This window comes from Vicugna pacos, unplaced genomic scaffold, assembly GCF_048564905.1.
Source record: "Vicugna pacos unplaced genomic scaffold, VicPac4 SAC-SAT, whole genome shotgun sequence".
NCBI classification, from domain to species: Eukaryota; Metazoa; Chordata; class Mammalia; order Artiodactyla; family Camelidae; genus Vicugna; species Vicugna pacos.
Genome location: NW_027328721.1, coordinates 17,676,450 through 17,689,648, shown reverse-complemented (window position 1 = coordinate 17,689,648; position 13,199 = coordinate 17,676,450). Strand labels below are relative to the sequence as shown.

General features: G+C 40.7%; 1 pseudogene across 1 annotated transcript; it reads right to left on the bottom strand.

Annotated features, from left to right (window-relative positions):
* Positions 1-10,286: 10,286 nt before the first annotated feature.
* Positions 10,287-11,390, bottom strand: LOC140692165 (AN1-type zinc finger protein 5 pseudogene; annotated as a pseudogene). The gene has a single exon (XR_012067752.1). The product of XR_012067752.1 is annotated as an AN1-type zinc finger protein 5 pseudogene (transcript).
* Positions 11,391-13,199: the final 1,809 nt, after the last annotated feature.

Here is a 13,199-nt window from a genome sequence, read left to right as displayed (position 1 = left end):
TCTTTGCCACATACATAACTCATTTTAGACAGCTGAGCCCTGACCATGACTATAGAAGATTATACCAAAGCCCTGCTGGCAGATTCAAGGAAATAAATGATTCAGTAATTTATTCAGCACCTACTCTTGGCCAGATATTATGTTAAATGCCTTATATACATCACTGCTAATCACTATATCCTACAAGGTGAGCATTTTCCTCACAACCCGATAGATGAGGAAACTAAGGCTCAGGGAGTTTCAGTAACTTGCCCCAGAGTCATAGCACTACCAGAGGCCCTAGCCAGGATTTGAAGACAAATCCCACTTTGGAGTCCACTTGACCCCAAAGCCCACACCCTTTACATTACATCAAACTCCCTTTATGAAATACAGACTCTAAAACAGGAAAAGTCATCTTGAGAAACTATGATACTCATTCATTAAAACCAGAAAATGTAAGCATTCACACTACCTGACACTGAATGATCATGATGGTTTCTAGGCAGAGAAGCCCCCAAATGCTAGCCGGCTATGTAATGTAGGGAGTAGGAATTTGAAGTCCCAGGCAGGCCCAGCTCAAATCACAGAACCGTTTATTAACTCTCCAAGTGCACCAAAAAAGCACTTGGAACAACCTTCCATCTTTGTCCATCCCAACATTCTAACTCCATCAACTTCTCAGCGGAGGAGCTCAATCACCCCTCCTGCCTTCCTCCCTTCCGGACATGGCTGTGTTTGGGCATCTGCAGGAGTACCATTGACAGCCTTCTGGGATAAGTTGGTCAAGAGCTACAGTTCAGCCAGAGCAATGGTTTTGACACTTGTAGGAGTACAGGTTCAGGCTGCTCTGTCTCCTTCCCTGCAAGAAGTCACCCTCATTCCACTTCAGCATGGGCCTTCAGTGCAGACCGACATGGTGTCAGCAACCTCCACTGGTAGAACTCCTGCCAGGACAGCTTATTTAAGACTGAGATGCCTGCTTCCTACTCCCCTCCCCCACCCACCTTTCCCTGGTGCAAAAAGTACATTCCTGTTTTTAACGGAATGAGTGCAATAGCTGACTGGATCCAAATGGGCTATGCAGAGAATTTTTTTTTAGTTGATTGATTTTTTTAGTTGTTCTCTAATACTCCAAAGTTCTGATTCTCAGAAGGCAGTGTTCATTGCGGCTTGAGCCGCCTCAGCCGTGGGAAGATAGAGGGCATAGTGTGAATCAAAGTGAGAGGGCAGGCAGGGTGGCCACACAAGAGAGGCAACAACTGCACTAAATGTTAAAAAGTGAACAGTAGACCAATAAAATAATTTCCAGAGAGATTTCATTTAGTTTGGAACTGCTCTGTTATATTAGATGTGAAAATTTTAGGAAAGATGTAAAAATGAGATGCTCTCTGGTCACTCCATCAAGGCTGGCGTTACTGTGTTATTCACCCCCTGGTCACTAACCACACCTACTGCACCTTGTCCTATGTTACAAGGGGTATTACAGTAAACTGTCTTGATATTGGTCAACTGCACTGTGATTTCTATACCACAAATTCCCTGGGGTTAATTGAATATTGAGGGTGGAAACCTTACTTTGTTCATTCTTATCACCTCCCAGCATCCAGCACAGTGTCCCTGGAACAGTTTAGGTCTTTAATCAGTTATGTCGAGTTGACCTGGACAATCGCTGAGTCACTTCAGGAATTCTAAGTCAGTCCAAGGCCACTCTCCAGAAGGGTAAATGGGTATCATCAGATTTTGATAAGCACAAACCATTGCTTCTTAATATTTCATCTTATGATGCCAGAGGGCATCAATCCCTTACAGACACTCTAATGTTTATGCATTCTCAAATTTGAGTACTGCTGGAGTTTCAGATTCTATATGAAATTAGCTCAGAGAGGTTTCACTCTGCAACTCCACAGCCACTTCTGGATTCACATGCTTACAATGGTATCAGTGATAAGCACATTAAAAGCTTTCTCCCTGTGGATCAGAGAGCATTCTTAATTATGTCACTGTGTCCACAGCACATACTTTTTTTGGATTACTTTAATAGGTATTAGTAACTACTTATTTGCATAGTAGGAGCAAAGAAAACCAGAGTATCCAGGTCATCTGTGCAGACTGGTCAAATCATAATAAGTTAATTTATTTCACAGAATCCCAATGGCAGATGTCCCTATATACAGTGATGAAGAGATATCTGAAAAACAAGTGCATAAGGATGTTCAAGCTGTTCACCATTCATCCATCCATGGGGTCATCTGTCTACAAAACACACTGCTCAGAGAAGTCTGATCAGCATTCCAGAGAGTAGTCATTGTGCTTCCAGGAGCACATCAGGAGCTGGTCACATGACCGCTCTGGCTGGAAGCCACATCTGGGGCCTAAAATTAGCTCTGATATTTGAAAGATCACAGGGAACTTAGCACATGCCTGGATATTTGGCAAAAAGAGGCAAAAGATGCCTACTTTAAGAATGAACCAGGGAGCCAGACTAAGAAGCCCTATACATTATACATCTACTCTAGAAGACAAACCCATCAGTCCTGGAAAGCTCTCCATTAGAATGACTTAAAGTACTCCAAAACAGATGATAATATTGACTTAAAGATTCACTTTATTTCTTTTTGGTCTTGAATGCTCCAAAGGAACACTTTTCTGAGCTTGATCCCCCAGTTAGATTACTCATTCCCACAATAGCTTGTATGTTCTTCTTTGTAGCACTTGATAGAACTACAGTTTGCAGTGGACTTGACAATTAGAATGTGAACCCTCTTGGGGCAAGGACCACGTCCACCTTGGTTGCCTTCATACCTCTAGGACCCAAATGCCCACCCAGAGTCAGACTCTCCAAAGACATCTGCTGCAGGCACATATGAACCTTCAATAAACATGTATTGACTACATACATGAGCTGGGAACCGTGCTAAGTGCAGATCAAGCCAGCAAAATGAATCAGAAGCCAGCAGAGCCAGGCCAGCTGAACCAATTAATAGCAACATCTACAAACTTGATGAGAGAGCTGAAAAACTCCGAGACAAACAAGAGCTACTTCTGGATGCCCCCTTTCCCTCCTTCCCTTCCCAAGACACAATTACATACCGCAGTTATGGTGATGCCCCTGACAGTTCTGCCAATTCCATTGAGGTTACAGTGGTCCAGATGGTATGAAGTGAAGAGAGCAGTTGGAAGGGCATGTGATGCGGCTGCACCAAGGAGCTTCAGTGGAGTTGTTTACAGGTGACTGAGTGGTCACCAGGTGAATAAAATCCTTTCTTAACTGCCATCAGGTATTGGCTTTTTAGCTGCCCCTCCCAAAGCCTCATTACAGCCTAAAGGCTCCATCTTAGATCTACAGGATGAGACCCTACTGAGGAGACCCCACAAATCTTTTTCACAATGCTCTGACTTTTATACACACTCCAATTTGAACATCGCAGTCTCTGCTGATTTGAGACAGGACTAGCCTAGAGAAGTTTCTCTGGCAATAAGGGACTGTGATGACAAGATCATCCCTTGTTTGTTTGACTTTGGGCTAACAAACAGGACTCAGCAGAAGCCTGGAAGGACGTAGAGGGGAGGAGGAGGAGGGTATTTTCACCTGGAAATTAAACAGTGGAAAGAAAGGCAAGCCAAATGAAGGAAGAAATTAGGTCATGTTTTTCAAATATAGATAGCACTTCATGAATGAGGCTCCTGGAAACTGCCCGGGACTTTAAGATTTAAATCCTGTACTAATGATTTGCCAATATAATAGGTGATCTTACCTCTCAGAGGGCCACCAAATTAAAACTTTTAAAATATCAAGCTCTGGTCAGGGCTTGGAGTTTTGAGCACTCTCAGACGCCTTTACTGGGGAGTCAAAATTGGGGCAGCCTTTTTGGAGAGAAATTTGCTAATAATTATCAAATAAAAAGTATACTTTCTTGTTGACTCAGTATTATCACTACTAAGAACCAATCGTGCACATTTGTCTAAATCCACTGAATATACGACACCAAGAGTGAGCCCTTAGGTGAACTGTGGACTTGGATGATTGTGATGTGTCAGTGTAGCCTCATCGTTAGTAAAAAATGGACCATACTGGCGAGTGATGCTGTTAACGAGGAGGCTATTCTTGTGTGTGGATGTCCAAACTCTAATCTCTGTACCTCCCTCTCAATTTTATTGTAAACTTAAAACTGCTCTAAAAATTTGTTTTTTAAAAAAAACCTATGCTCATTAAGAAAGAAAGGGACACCTGAGAGCGTGAATGCTTCTAGAAACATCAGCACAGTCATGATTCTGAATAAACTTACCTTACTTCAGTGTAACACTTAAAAATCAAGAAAGAAAGGGAACCATTATTTTGACAGGTTACAGTAGGAGGAGCTATTGCAATGAAAAATCATTCTCAATAGTTTTAGCCAATTTTAACGACTTGAAGGAGTGGAAAATGCTCATAATGACATTTCTTTTCCTTTTCAGCTGCCTTCCTCTTGGCTCACAAAACTTCCATCACTGTCTTGCAGCAGTGTAAGAATTATTTTCATCCCACAGAAGACTTGAAGATTTCTTCCTAATAGCTCTGTTCAGTTCTTGAGTAAATGGAAATAATTCCAGTATCTCTTTAAAACTTAGTCCCCATATGTATTCTAAGAGATGTGGAGGGATGTGTGGAAATTATGGCTCAGCTCAGATTCACAGTCTGAAGTTATAAGGCTCCTCGCCAAGTTTTCACCTATATGGAATCATTCACCAGACTCAACCACTCTGCATCTACCTAAAGGAAAATACTAACTTGGTTTAACTGCAGTCAAGAATTCCAGTATGTCCTCACTAAATGTGGCATAATCTTTTCCATGCGTAGAGAAAAGGAAATCATTTTGCTAATCTATGCCTCACTTAAACAATCACATTTCAGAGCTTGGTCCTTCATCAAATCTGAGGCAATTTAGTGAACTTTAAATTTACTTGGTAAAAAAAGATATAATTTGGGGAACTACCACAAATTCATGAATAAAGAGCTTAAAAAAAAAAGGTGTACATGGCTAAAATACATCAGAAACATTCCAGGGTTTTCTTTGGAAAGTCATTCTCACACTCTGCTCATCATTTCTCTTTTACTTCATTATTTAAGATAATTTCACTGTCATGATATGGGTGAAGGGGTTCAGAGCTAGTGATGTAGTTACGGGTGCAGAGAGAAAGGAGACATTCAGGATGCAAGCATCATGAGAGGGAACTTGCTAAAGAAGAGAGCGCCGTGAACAGGGAGAAGTCTGGAATAGAAAGAGTTTCTTGCCAGACCCGTGAGACTGCAGGCAGTGTGGATAGACCCCTGTTAGTAGTTTCTCTGTGATCTCTTGCCATAGGCAGATAATTTAGCAATGGTAAGAGTAAAGGAGTGATTTACCTTATAGATGATGTGGCAGGAAAAACACTGTAAAGTACCTTTTTCTTCAGGTAATGGGGTAGTAAAGACGACAGCCCAGGGTTTACATGAAAAAGTAGCATCATTTAGGTGGAAGACTACTTCAGGGAAGTTCTGAGGCACTAAGAACATAAATTGGACTTGAAGAAAATCAAGATCAAAAAACCAGGTTAGTGTCAAAATGCATTAACTTAGAAATTCACAGACAAATATTCCAGTTAAAAAGGCAGACTTAACTGTTGCTGCTTTGACCAGGACAGCTTAGCAAATTGTGACTTCAAAGCAAGCCCTGCAGTGGTTGAGAGGCTGATGCTGTTTCTACCTAAAGGCCAGGTAGGGGTGAGGCTGGGGGGAACAGGTGGCTATGCTCAGTTGACTGCCTCTTTGGGAGGATGGTGTAAATCACGTTGTAAGCTAAAGAGTAAACTATATGAGTAGTTTTATTTTATTTTTATTTATTTTATTTTTTTTCAAATTTCAAATTACTTTCATTAACAATGTGCTACTTTACCCACAGAAACCCTTCTATTAAGGCTGTATAATCTATTGCTCATCAACCAGAAACCACACCCATCATTCTCTCCAAAATTATAAGCTAAATTTATGAACAAAAATCGCTGTAAGAACTTTGCAAACAATTAGGCAAACAAGAGTCAAATTAAGTCTCTGTACACAGTCAGATGTTTACATGATGTGGAAGAGAGAAACCTTCCAACTTATGACAGGTACCTAAAATGTGTCTTTGGAGTCGGACACATGTGACAGGATGAGAGAAGCTATGCTTCAGTGTATATCAATAAATCCATTTTTGAACCCTGTGAATGTAGTACCAATTCAAAAAATACAATTATAACAGCATGCTTAACATGTTGCTATCAGATTACTTAGTAGACATTTGCTCATTTTTAGTTTTCTTGCAAATAACTTCATTTAATGCAGCTGAAAAAAATGATTCTAATCACATTAAAGTTTTTAAAAGTTACAGACCTTTACCTTTTCACTATGTAAGACTTACTGCAACCCATCTTGTTATCAAACAATTCTCTTTCCAAGTTCTAGAAATCATTAATCTAGGACATTAAAATCAACAATACCCCAAGAGAACAAGTTACAGACTAGGAGAAAATACTTGCAAAAGACACATCTGATAAAGAACTCTTATCCAAAATATAGAACTCTTAAAATTCAGTAAGAAAACAGCCTCAACTAAAAAATGGTCCAAAGACCTTACTAGACACTTCATCAATGATACACAGATGGCAAATTAAGAATCCTGTAAGATGCTCAACATCATGTCATCAGGGAAATACAAATTCAAACAATGAAATTTAACTGCACATCTATTAGAATGGCCAAAACCCCAGAACACTGACACCACTAAATACTGGTGAAGATGTGGAACAATAGAAACTCTCATTCACTGCTGGCAGGAATGCAAAATGGTACAACCATTTTGGAAGCCAGTTTGGTGGTTTCTTACAAAATCAAATATATTCTTACCATACAATCCAGCAATCACATTTGGCATTTACTCATAGGAGTTGAAAAGTTTTTCCACACAAAACCTGCACACTGCTGTTGATGACAGCTTTATTCGTAATTGCCCAAACTTTGAAGCTTCAAGTTGTACTTCAGTAGGTATATGGATAAACTGAGGGACATCTGGAAAATGGATTATTCAACACTAAAAAGAAATGTTATCAAACCATGAAAAGACATGGAGGAAACTTAAATGAGTAACATTAACTAAAGCCAATCTGAAAAGTTTACATACATACTTTTTGATCCCATATGACATTCTGGAAAAGGCAAAATTATGGGGGCAGTAAAAAGATCAGTAGTTGTCAGGGGCTGGGGTGGAGCGGAGGAGTAGGCGGAGCAGATTTTTTAGGGCAGTGAAAATACTCTGTATTATAATGATTGATATGTCATTATAGATTAGTCCAAACCCATAGAAAACAATGGTGAATTACAAACTATGGACTTTGGGTCATTATGATGTGTCAATGTACTTTCATTAATTTTAACAAATGTACCACTCTTGTGGTAGGTGTTGGTAACGGAGGAGCTGTGTACGTGTGGCAGGAGAGGGTACATGGGAAGTCTGCACTTACCTCTTTCAATTTTGCTGTGAACCTAAAATTGCTCTAAAAAAACCCAAGTTCTTAAAAAATTTAACAGGGAACACTTACTATGTGCTGGGCATTGTTACTATACTTATTTACAGATAGAGAAGCAGGGCTCCAGGGACAATAATCTTAACCACTATGCCATCCCACTCAAAATTGTTTCCTTTCCAAATTCATGCTGTGGGAAACACCAGCTCAAACCAGAGGCTCTAGTTTTGCAGATGAAGTCCACTGAAGAATAGATTTGACAAAAGGACTAGCTCTAGGCCATACAGCTAATTCCTATCACTGTCCTCCCAAAACAGTTTTGGAGTGGGGATGTGAAGTGAATCTGTAAGGTGAAAAGTGGTATATTCTTGAAATGTTTTCTATCTCAGTGTACATCATTACAAAGTTAAAGCCCATTTATAGTCCTGCCTGAGAAAAATTTAGGTTTGAGTACAGGAGTCTAGGTGAAATTGAATCTTCCTAGCTGCCTTACTTTACACATTTGATTCTTCTCCACAACTGATTTTCCTGACCAATCAAATCCACAAAGCCAAATGTTCTAAATTAATGTTTCTCATAAGAAATTATTATGGAAATTATTACAATTTCATGCTACTTATTTCAAAGATCATTACAGACCAATGAAGTTGAAGGGTCCATCATCTTCCCATCTAAGTCTTCTGTATACCCACTACTCTGATTTCAAAACCTTAAGATTTAAAAATCTATCAAATGTTTGATGACAGAGATAGCATTAAGAGGGAAAATACATCTTGAAACTTTGAATAAAAATTAAGTTTGTCTTCCAAATACCAGAACTTCAGCTCAACTGTGACTTCAATATCCTTCGTATTTTAGGAGATAACTATCCTTTAGCTCATCCTAAGTACAGTATATATTTCCTCCCACCTGAAGCAAAAGTAGCAGCATTCAAAGAACTGTGACAGATGGTAGTGCATCAGGCATTTCCATTTCAAATTCCATCACTGAGAAGCCACAGTTCTGCTATCTCACTTCAGCAACTGCATTGGCAAGGTCAGCATGTCACTGTTATTCCTTATTCTTTCTTATCTCACATGACACCTGTGACCTGCAAAGACCAAGCCCATGGGTCCATCTCAACATTAGAACCAAACCCCTAACAGGTAAAACTTTGCCGGTTTTTGTACACAAATTGTCATGCATGAAGTGTTACTTATAAAGCAAAAAATGAAATAAAAAAATTAAAGAAGAGATGTGAAGACTGAACAAATATGGCCCAAGTTCTAAGACTGTTTTGATCCTAAAAGTTGCCTATACATTTCTTCAAAATTAAATTCTCTACTACATACCATACTTAAGATGTTTCACAACACTCATCTCATGGTTCTCACTTGAATATATCATGTTCAGGGATGGCAATGGAAAAGTTTACAATATAACCATGCAAAGCCTACATATGCAACTAAAAAGTTGAATATGTAACATTTTCTAATTATCCCCCTTTAGGATTTCTAACTATGGCTTAAAAACCCAATGAACAAGTGGAAGTTTCCCTCTGTACATAGCTTTTATTATTTACATAATACAATATAGCATCAATGCTGAATAGCATGATTATGTGCAATACATAAATATGAACTATCTGTACACATCTGCAGATCTAACTGAAACTAAGATACAGAAAATTGAAAGCAAAACTGAATGCTTTAAGAATAAAAGTAAAAACTAAGACTGAACACTGCAGTAAATCAGTATTGCCTCGTGTACATACTTAACTATTTACAGATGAAAACAGGCATTACCACGACACTAATCTAAATATACTCATTTATATATAAAAAAACACGTTTCATACATCACAAAAAACCTTCCATTATAACACAGAAGTGATATTACCAGACAAGCATCAGTGAAGTATACTGCCTCTTCTAGTTTTTATTGTACAATGCTGTAGATAATGCAGCCCATGCAATACACCCAAGAACACTAGAGTCCTACACCCAAGTACAATTAATATGATAAAGCAGCCCTCTGCAAGTGGTGCTGGATACCACTAAGAAGTCTACTGCAGCCATTTTGGTTATGATTTTCCATGCAGAAGGGTACAGTTACATTAAGAACTGAAGTCTTTAAAAAAGCTTTAAACATTCTTTCTTGAACCAAAACACTCAACAAAATATGCACATGAAAAATTATTGAGATACCTTTGCAACTTAAAATTCAGATGCATGTTATTCAACAGAGCTACTGTATGTGAAAACCAAACGTAGAGTTTTAATTTCTTCTTGTAAACAAGTTAATCCTAGTGCAGTTCTGTGCTATGCATTTTTAGCAATGAGAATAATGCAGATATCTTCTGGTGCAGGCCAGCACAGTAAGTTTCAAAGTTAGCTCAAGACCCTGTTGGCTTGATGTTTACTCTTTGTAACCAGTTGCGATGTATACCTCTCACAGAATGTCTTATTTGACAGCTTTTAGAAGACTACTTAACTAGGCTCACATATGGCACCGAATACTGGTTTCACGGAAAGGTCTGATCCACTTTATAGCTTTCTTCCTGCTTCCAAAGAACACGTAGAAATTAACAGCGTGAAGTTTAACTATGGTAGAAGTTAAACTTCTGCCAGTCCTTTTCTGGTGTACCATTAAAAAAAAAAATACAGGCACATAACACTAGCCAAAGATTACACCTTGATTACATTCCCAAAAGCAGATATGCTGCAAACATGCAGATATTTCACATATATTGTTTGGCACGAGGGAACTAAATTTTGTCCCTGTTATCTGTGTATTTCAATTTGCTGTGCAGATTTTCATCCAATTTTATTCAAGGGAGGGCATATACATTTTGTAGGGCTGTATCTATCCAATTCTGCCTGTAACAAACACCCAAACAACCTAAAATATCAACTATAAGACAGACAAGTGTGAAGTAAAACTCTGGAGAACATCAAAGAAAAATGGCCATGCATCTGCTCTTTAATGTTTTCCTACGATATATTAAAATAAAAACAATGTTTCAGTCTCTTCACAAGTAGTAATTTATATTCTCTGGATTTTTTCAGCCACAACAACTGGATTCTCTTTTCTGATTTTTGCTGCAGCTTCTGCTTTGTAATCATAAGGACAGTTGTGCTTGTCAGAGTAACGGTGAAGTCCACAAAACAAATTTCCACATCGGCAGTCAAACCCTGTAAGGCCAACTTTCTTTCTGCACATGAAACATCTGTTCTTCTTTGGTTTGGGCAACTCAGGAGCTTTTTCTTCACTTTGAGAAGTACTGGGCTGAGAAACTGATGGACTGGGCTGAGTGACAACTGGCTCTGACACCTCTGTTTTCGGGGTAGTTATTTTCTCTTCTCTTGAAATGCTCATTTCTGTCATTTGCTGCGTTACAGGCAAGGCAGCCACAGGCACATTTCTTGATTTTTCAGTTGTGCTGCCAGCAGTACCTTCACAGTTGTTTAAACTAGTGTCTGCCCTTTGTACAGATGCAGAATCTGAGGTAGGACTGTTGGAACCACTAGCTGTTCCCATTGGGCTCATTCTGCCACTCTTCTGCTGTCTCTGAAGATGTTCTTTGAAGCAAACAGAACACATTCCATTTGTCCTAGGATTCCCATAAAAGCCACATCCTGTACTACACAGCATGGGCCCTGGGGTCTGGTTAGTCTCCTGAGCCATTGTTCTCCCTGCGGGGGCAGGAGCCGGGCTCGCGCGCGACGCCGGCGCAGTAGAGCCGGGCCGAGGCCTCCGGGATAGGTAAGCCGGCCGCCCTGGAGCCGCCGCGGCCGGCCGGCAGCAGGTCGTAACCGCAGGCGGAGGTGGTGTCGCCGCCGCGGGTTCCTCCTTTGTTCCCGCAGCGACACCGAGCGTGGCCGGGACACGCTGGAGCTCGGGAAGTGGGAGGAGGGAAGCGGGGGGGGCAAAGAAGGAGGCGGAGGGAGGATCGAAGGCCGCAGCGGCTAAGGCGGCTCGCGGCGGTCGCCCGTCGTCGCCTCCGCCTCCACCGGCGGCGGGCTGGGCCGACTCCGAGAGCGAGAGGGGCGCGCGCAACGAGGCCTGGGCGCCGCGAGGGTCCGCGGATGGCGCTCTCTGTTGCTTCTGCTACCGCGAAGGGAGCTGCGCGGCTCCCGGGAGCGATGAGTCCCAAGCGGAGGTGCACACAGCTCCCCGCTCCGGCGGACTGACGCACTCTCTCCGCCCGCCGCTCGGTCAGTGAATTATGAGTAGTTTTAAGGTGTTTAATGCTCAGGGTTGTTAGATGGGTTGTTCTACCAGTAGAAATGGGTTTAAATATAAATGGCTCTAACAGTGGAAAATGCTTCAGAACAGGTTGTGGATGTACACAGCTGAAGAGTTCTCTGTGAGAGCTCCTAACCCCATAGAGCCATGTTCCTCAGTGGGGAGAGACAGAAGACAAACTAAAAAGTCCTGGTCAAGATTCAGGGGTTGACTCTAGTCGATAAAGTGTTTCTCTAACTGGGATGTTTATACGCTGTATGATAAGAAGAGTGCAGAGCTGCTGACGCCTCTTCAAGAGTCAACTCATTCTCTCCTTGTCCAGCAGAACCCAATTTTTTCCAGGGTTGCAAGTGCTCAGTTACAAAGAACCAAATAAATGTGTTTTCCAGCCTCCTTTATAGCGAGGGGTGGTCACAAGCTATAGACAGTGACGTATAAGCAGAGAGACCGGGCAGGGTTTTGAAAACTCTTTAAAGGCTACTGATGCCGGTGGGACTTTTTTTTTTGTCCTTTCCCCTTTCCCTTCTTCTCCCTGATATGTGTACAAGTTGGCTTGGGCTCAGATGTCATCTTGGGAGCGTGAGGACAAGAGACACATTCCTCAAGGATGGCAAAGGCAAAGCCCAAATCCTTGATGAATCATGAAGTCACCATGCCGGTCCCAAACTACCTATCTCCATCCTGCCTTTGCATGAGATAAAAATGACCCCTGATTCATTCCAGCCACTGGGTTTTTGAGGGGGAGAGAGAGGGGTGCGGGGTTCCTAGTACAGCAAGGTGACTTCTCACATGCACAAAGTACAAGGTGCATATTTGACATTTTCTGTCCCATTCTCCTCTTCTTTAGTCTACCAAGTTCAAATATTTAAAACGTAAAGTTCCCTGGCAGAATATATAAAGTACCTAGTAGTAAATGCTATCTGATTCCTTTTCTCCTGAAGTTAACCATTTATCCAATGGAAGGAATGAGAATGTTAATTTTAAAAGTGCCGTGAGGGTCATTCCCCAGTGAGACCAGGTTGAGGTGAGGTGCCATGCTGGGGGCATGCACGTTAGCTGACCACCACTCAAATTTCCACTAATTTTTATAATTATTGCTCAAAAATTCACCTGATGTTTTAAGAAAATCAATTAATTAAGACTCTAAGTCTTTTGAATAGTTCTACCTCGATTATAATCACATTCAGAGAAAAAATTAAAATTGTACTCAAAAATAGCTGTGGAGACCCCAAACTGAAGAATTTACTGTGAGAACTGCCAACCCTAGAGAGCCATTCTGCAGTGGGTAAGACAGAAGACAAATAGACACAATTCTTGTTGGGATTTTTAGGCATATTTTAAAGCTTTGTGAATTTCCATGAAGACTTGTATGAGATAAAAGAAATTAGAAGGAAAAAAGAAGTCTTTATAAAGTGATTTGATGACTTTTTTTTTAACTCCTCAAGTTTCCATTTTGAAAGTCACGTATCCCT